Source organism: Pan troglodytes, chromosome 4, assembly GCF_028858775.2.
Source record: "Pan troglodytes isolate AG18354 chromosome 4, NHGRI_mPanTro3-v2.0_pri, whole genome shotgun sequence".
NCBI classification, from domain to species: domain Eukaryota; kingdom Metazoa; phylum Chordata; class Mammalia; order Primates; family Hominidae; genus Pan; species Pan troglodytes.
This window is the reverse complement of record NC_072402.2, coordinates 169,067,793-169,075,536: the sequence shown is the minus strand read 5'-3', so window position 1 is coordinate 169,075,536 and position 7,744 is coordinate 169,067,793.

Genomic DNA, 7,744 nt, shown 5'->3' with positions numbered 1-7,744 from the left:
ACCACTGGCGGCGGCCGGGGCGTTTTCTACGCGCGGGCGGCGAGGGGGCGGGGGGCCGGGGGCGGGCCCGGGCCCGAGCCGGCACAATGAGGATGCGGGGCCTGGGGGCTCCCCCCTCGGGGCGCGGCCGGACGGGCGCTCAGCTCGCCTGGGTGCGCCCAGCCCACATCAAAGGCGGCCCTGCCTGCTCGCCTGCCTGCCGCGGCCTCTCGCTGCCTCCTCCTCCTTCTGGCGGCTCGGGGTTGGAGGGGAGGCGCTCAGACTCTCGGAGACGGGACCGGCAGCTCCGAAGGGGCAGGACCCGCGAGACTGAAGCTGGTGAGCGCTGGAAGCCGTCGGAGCTCTGCGCCCGAGCGCAGTGACCGCTCCTCCGCGCAAACGTTGCCCAAATTGGGCAGGCGATGCTCCCCAAGAACGCAGTTAGGTACGGAACGTCCTCACCTGCCCACATTCGCTACTCGCACTCACTCACCAGCGCTCTAGTGGAGAGCCGAGAGGGGCGGGTCAAACCCAGCCCCGGGGCGGCTCCACTGAATGGGGGTCGCTTTTACCCGCCCTGTGATCGTGGAGTTTCCCAGCCACCCTCTTGACTGGCTACCCACATAAGTGAGCCCCCTTCCTCTTCTTACGTCCCTGCCGCTGCGAAGGGGGCTCCGGGGCATCTCTCCTTCCCACCCCTCGCCCCCTCCGGGGCTCTGGGGTCGGTTCACGGGATCCCAGCTGGACTGTCCCGTAGGCGAGCCAGCTTTGGAAACACACGGCTACCACCAAGCGGCCCCGAGACGTCACTGCAACCCCAGCACGGACGGCTGCACGCCGGGGAGCAGCCAGCAGGACTCTGGTCAGCGACCACGCTGAGGCCCTCTTCCGGCCTCCTCCCAAAACCGGACTAAGACTTGCCTCCGTTTGCATACCAGGCAGCTTCGTTCCTTTGACCAGGGCCCCATTCAGGACACTGGTTCTTACCGCCTCTGCCCCTTCCAGAGGCATAACTCCTGTCCTTCCCACCAACCCCAAAACGTAGGTGTTCTTGTCACGTACCTGCCTCACTGTCTAGAGCTGGTGTCAGCCAAGCTCTGCTTGGGCCTGATGCTAAGGAAAATAGGTCACAGTGAGAAAGACGCTGGAGTACAGGCTCAAGCAAAACTCAGGAATCTGGACTATTTGGTCAAAGCCTCCTTGCGTTGGCAATGGTTGATGGTCCACTAGAGCATAAACTGAGGTAGGACTGTCGAACAGTGCTATTTCCTGAAGCCATGAATATAAAACATTAGTAATTGTTCCAAATATCAGGCCTCCTTGCAAGCTATTTTAAGTTCCCTTTCAAAGCTGAGGCTATTTTAAACAGATAGCCTCTGTTTCAACATCGGACACAAGTGCAGAAAACCTTTTCAAAACCAGGTGCTGAGGGGGAAAATTCCTGCATGAAGCTTTTAAGCTGAATTTACTTAGACATTCTGATTGCCAGAGCTGGACTTGCAGAGTTACTCGTAACTTCCCAAGTTCTGGAGAAAATGAATCGATCCCAAGATAGGATGCAATGACCAACCATAAATAGAAATGGACAGAAATGCTCCCACCGATGACCTGAGTCATTGCCGCCGTCTTTGATCTTGCTTTATAGGAAGATTGACAAACCCAGTCGAGGAGTTTTTGGCTTACCATCTGCTAGTTTGAAGTATCTCCTGGCTAAGAATCATGCTTCCAATTTTCTATATTGTTACTATTTTTTATTACTTGTGAATGGAATGGGTATATAATTATTTATACCCTATCTAAAATGCTTGCAGTATTTTTCAATGCTCAAAGTATATTTGCCAATCTCACCTACCAAACAAATCAGACTGACCAAAAAGTCCAGCCAAGAGAACAGTTCTGAGTAAGAGCATAAACTCAGGAGTCAGAAGTACTGCATTTGAATACGGCCACCAACATTTACTTATAAATTTCAGCAAGCAACGGTTTGAGACTCTGCTTCCTCCTCTACGAAATATGGCTAAGAACAGTAACAACTCTCACAGAGTTGTGAGTACTCAATGAGTGTCTGGCACACAATGAAAACTCCAAACGTTTTAGCTGCTAATAATCCTAATTATTATTCAGGTTATTTTCAGGTTATTTTCACATTTCTTTCTGAACCATTTCATGAAGTAGGGAGGCAGGATCATTTCCAATTTACAGTTGAAGAGGCATCTAGTCAGAATGTCTTTTGACTCCAAATCCATTTTATACTACACATTCTTTTCCCCACCACTCACACCCTCTAGTTTCATGCACCTATTTACCAACATGACCTATTTACCATATGCCTGAATCTTAAATGGGTTCTATCTGGATTTGGCATGTTCATACAACACTTAATATATACCACTATTTTAGTAGTCACTTCTTACTAATTCAATCACAATTTATTGAGATCCTACAGTGTCGAGCCCTCACTGAAAGACAGGCAAGGTCCCTGCACTAAAAAAGCACTTCGTTTCCACTAGGGAAGATGGGCAATAAGCAAATACACCAAGAGATAAATGCTGGCTTGTTACCAGTGTTTTGAGAGAAAGCAGTGGGATAGAGAAGCCAGAAGACCTCTTGGTAACATTAAGGCCAAGACCCAAAGACAGTAGATAGCCATGCAAATATTCCAGGTAAAAGATGCAAAGTGCCTCCAGTGGAAAAAGGCTAGGCGACTGGCAGGGTTAGCCAGGGAGAGTGTGGCAAGAGATGAGGGTGAAATCAGGCAATGTGCTTGACCAGGCCTTCACAGGAAATTAAGTAGCCATCAATGGCTTAAGGGTACCAGTTTTGCAATGCATCAGTTTTAAGTGTACAGTTCAGTTCTGACAAATGTATCTAGGTACAAACACCACCTCTTCTCAGGCAATCTTCCGGCCCCCAATTGCTGGTCCCAAGCAATCATTTATCTGGCACTGGTTTATTTTCGATTTCACATAAATGGAACCACCTAGTATGTGCTTGTGTCTGGCTGAGCATGTTTGAGATTGATCCATTGTTGCATTTTGCAGTAGTCAATTTTCATCGTGGGATAGTACTTAATAGTATAGATATGCCACAATTTGTCAATTAAGGGCTTTGAAACTGAGTCAAAATTCAGTTTGTTAAAAAAGCTTTACCCTGGCTAAGAATGAAGTGGAATGCTGTTACACCATTCCACTTCATTCTTAGTAGCTGGAGTAAGGAGGATGCTAAGCTAGCTGTTACCAGTCCAGGTAAGGGTACCGTAGCTTGGGCTACGCAGCCATGTGCTATTTTGGGGTTGGAATCAGACACACCTGCATTAAATTCCCAGCTCTAAGCTAATAAACTCAGGCAATTTTCTGAGGAGAGTTAAGAATGTATGTTGACAAGTAACACAATGAAATGTAAGCCCTGCAGAGCATCTCGCTGCCTTGCCTACTAACCCTACGCACCTAGAACTTTCGTCTGAGACAGAGTATATATTTAAATCCCTTTGTTCAAGTGTGCAAGTAAACTGAGTACTGCAGTCTTTCCACTTGTTTCCCACTTCTTCCCAGTCTTGACTGAGAAGACTCCTAAGATTCAGGGAATCTGTGGAATACAAATATTGTGGAGACAAAGATGGAAAACATCCAGCCTAAGAACACAGGACAGGACAGGCGCGGTGGCTCAAGTCTGTAATCCCAGCACTTCGGGAGGCCGAGGTGGGCGGATCACGAGGTCAGGAGTTCGAGACAAGCCTAACCAACACAATGAAACCCTGTCTCTACTAAAAATACAAAAATTAGTCAGGCGTGGTGGCACGTGCCTGTAATCCCAGCTACTCAGGAGGCTGAGACAGGCGAATCGCTTGAACCCGGGAGGCAGAGGTTGCACTGAGCCGAGATCATGCCACTGCACTCCAGCCTAGGGGACAGAGTGAGACTCTGTCTCAAAAAAAAAAAAAAAAAAAAAAAAAAAAAAGGACAAACAGCCTCAAGCAGCACTATCAGGTAATAAGAAAAGTAGACCCTTAGCACAAATGAGGCTCTAAGCTTTCTCAAAGCCAGCTCCTAGAAGGCGCACAGCATTAAAACTTGGACCTCTACTGCCAAGTCCATGAGTCAGGGAGTAACTGGCTTTTCATTAAGGAACTGGCTGGAAAGTAGCCTCAGACTTTCTCAAATAACTTTAACCCTGTATTTCCAGAGTCCAGGCCACCTTTAATAGGCTCAGTATATACTTGTTAACTCTCAACCTTTTTTTTCTTGGACAATTTCCAAGAAAAGACCCACGCCCTATACAATGCTCATCTCTCCTTGCTCATTAAGCTAGTACTACTGTCAAGAGCTACACAGCGGGTCATGGTGGCTTATGCCTGTAATCCCAGCCCTTTGGGAAGCTGAGGTGAATGGATCACCTGACGTCAGGAGTTTGAGACCAGCCTGGCCAATATGGTGAAACCCTATCTCTATAAAAAATACAAAAATTAGCCGAGTGTGGTGGCATGAGCCTGTAGTCCCAGCTACTTGGGAGGCTGAGGTGGGAGAATTGCTGGAACCCGGGAGGCGGAGGTTGCAGTGAGCCAAGATCACACCACTGCACTCCAGCCTGGGCAACAGAGTGAGACCATCTCAAAAAAAAAAAAAAAATTTATCCGTTAAGAAAAAAAAAAAAAAAAGCTGGCCAGGCGCAGTGGCTCACACCTGTAATCCCAGCACTTTGGAAGGCCGAGGCAGGCAGATCACCTGAGGTCAGGAGTTCGAGATCAGCCTGGCCAATGTGGCAAGACCCCATCTCTACTAAAAATATAAAAATTAGCCAGGCGTAGTGGCACGTGCCTGTAATTCCAACTACTTGGGAAGCTGAGGCAGAAGGTTACTCACTGTAACCCGAGAGGCGGAGGTTACAGTGAGCCAAAACTGCACCACTGCACTCCGGCCTGGGCAACAGAGCGAGATTCTGTCTCAAAAAACAAAAATAAGATACATAACAATGGTTCAGTTAGCAAGAGACCACCTGTACAATGGGCCCAGACTATAAGGGAGCTGACCATTGTAGCAATTTTAACAGCAGAGTACAATGCATTACTCATGTTCATGATGCTGGTGTAAAGAAACCTGTACATGCAATTATGTACAGCACATACTTGATATTATGAAAATCAATGTTACTGATTTACATATTTATTGCACTTTTTATCAGTGTGATCCTTTAAAAAAAAGCCTCAGGCAGTTATATGGCAATGTTATAAATGACAGCATTACCTTATTGCCCCTGAAGACCTTCCAGTGAGACAATATATGATGGATAAGTGACATGATGATCCTGACCCTATGGTAGGCCTAGGCTAATAACCCTATGGTAGGCCTAGGCCTAGTTAACAGAAAAGTTGAAAAAAACTTAATAGAAGTTTACAGAATAAGAATGTATTTTTGAGGCCGGGAACGGTGGCTCACGCCTATAATCCCAGCACTACCCAGCAGGTAGATCACATGAGGTCAGGAGTTCAAGACCAGCCTAGCCAACATGATGAAACACCTACAAAAATACAAAAAAAAAAAAAAAAAGAAATAGCCAGGTATGATGGCGGGTGCCTGTAATCCCAGCTACTTGGGAAGCTGAGGCGGGAGAATTGCTTGAACCCAGGAGGCAGAGGTTGCAGTGAGCCAAGATCACACCATTGCACTCCAGCCCGGGCGAAAGAGAGAAAAAATAAGTGTATTTTTGTAGTTTTTTAAGTATTATGAGTCAAAGTTTCAAAAGTTTTATAAAGTTCAGTAAGCTAACATTAATGAAGAAAAACATTTTTATATTTAACGTAATTATAGTGTTTATAGTTTACAGTAGTGTAATGTCCTAGGCTTTTCTCAGCAACTTCCACTTCTGCAAGCTGTATTCATTCCAGTGCCCTACACAGGTATGCCATTTTGTTATCTTATTTTTACTGTACCTTTTCTGTTTAGAGACACAAATACTCACTATTGAGATACAAGTGCCCATAGTATCCAGTACACTATACTGTACAGGTTTGCAGCCTTGGAGGCGTGGGCTGTACCCTTGGCAGCTTAGGTGTATGGTAGGCTATACCACCTAAATTCATGTAAGTACACTCTGATATTCACATGACAAAATCACCTAATGGTGTGTTTCTCAGCATGTATCCCCATCATTAAGTGATCTGTGACTACATATTAAGTCAAAACCACGTATTTTCTGCAGTGATACGCCACTATAAACCTATTATTCTGTATTAGCATATTTTTAAGCTCATCTGCTTTCCCTGCATGGCCTTACTTTTTACTACTGTAACCTATTTTACCTGTTCTCTGGTTGAAACTGAGGGCAGCTCTGTAGTTACACTGACTGTTGACTTATGAAAAGCTTGTCAGCCAACCTGTGCATGGATGCCCTCCTCAGCACTTAGAATTGTTCATTCCCTTGTTTTTCCAAAGGTTCTGGTCTGATCTAATCAACCGGCTAACCTAGAACCCAGTATTAACAAGCAATGTTCCCACCCAGACAGTGGTCTACAAATACCATTATTTCTAAGGGAGCCAAGGTTCTTTGGGGGAAATGGCCCCTCCAGGTCTGAGGAAGAAAATGAGCAAGATGAAACACCCCGTCACACAAGAAATCGAAGAGTGATCAGATTACTGAGACCTGCTATGGTAGGAGCAAGCTTGAAGGGGATTCCCTTGGTCAAAAAGAAAATATCAGCACCAAAAAAACACAGTGGGTTGATATATATACAAATACATGAAAATCTGAATTAAGGATAAATTCACTAATTCCTTTTCACAGGCTGCTAGGTATCAATCCATCACTCTAAAAATTGGCCAAAAAAAAAAATCACAATATCATTTCCAGCCAGATGTGATGGCTCACACCTGTAATCCTAGCACTTTAGGAAGCTGAGGTGGGAGATCACTTGAGCCCAAGAGTCCAAGACCAGTCTGGGCAACATGGCAAAACCACATCTTGACAAAAAAGTTAGTTGGGCATGGTGGCACCAAAAAAAAAAAAAAAAGTACTTTCCAGTGAGGCAATCAACATACCATCCCCTCTTGAGTCTTCATTAAAATAAAGGTATAGAAAAACATGGACAGATATGGATAGAGGATACTGAATTAATGAAGGAAACCACAACCCACAGTAAACAATTAGAACACATATGACACCCAGAAACTGGTTATGAGACAAGATAGTACTGTACCCAAACTTTTCTCCACTCTCCAAAGTGGAGAACTATCCTAGAAGTGAAAAGGGTTAACATCTACAGATCCGATTCAAAATACAACTATCAGCCTAGTTAACAAATGCCAACCTGCTAAATTAAACAGGCTACTAGGAAGTAAAGGCAAAAACACACAGGATGAAAACCTGTCTGGGCACACTGGCTCACACCTAATGCCAGCACTTTGGGAGGCTGAGGCGGGCAGATCACTTGAGGTCAAGAGTTCAAGACTGGCCAACATGGCGACACCGTCTATACTAAAATATATGTATATTTTAGTATATCTATATACTATATATTTATATATTTATTTATTTTATGTATATACAAACTTAGCCAGGTGTGGTGGCACACACTTGTAATCCCAACTATTTTGGAGGCTGAGACAGGAGACTGCAGTGAGCTCAGATCGCACCACTGCACTCCAGCCTAGGTGACAGACGAGAATAGGTCTCAAAACAAGAAAGAAAAAAAATTCACGATCACTTCAAAATGTTGGAATAAATAAAATGTTGAGTAATGTTTTTTAGATTTCAGATACACGCCCAAAGCAGC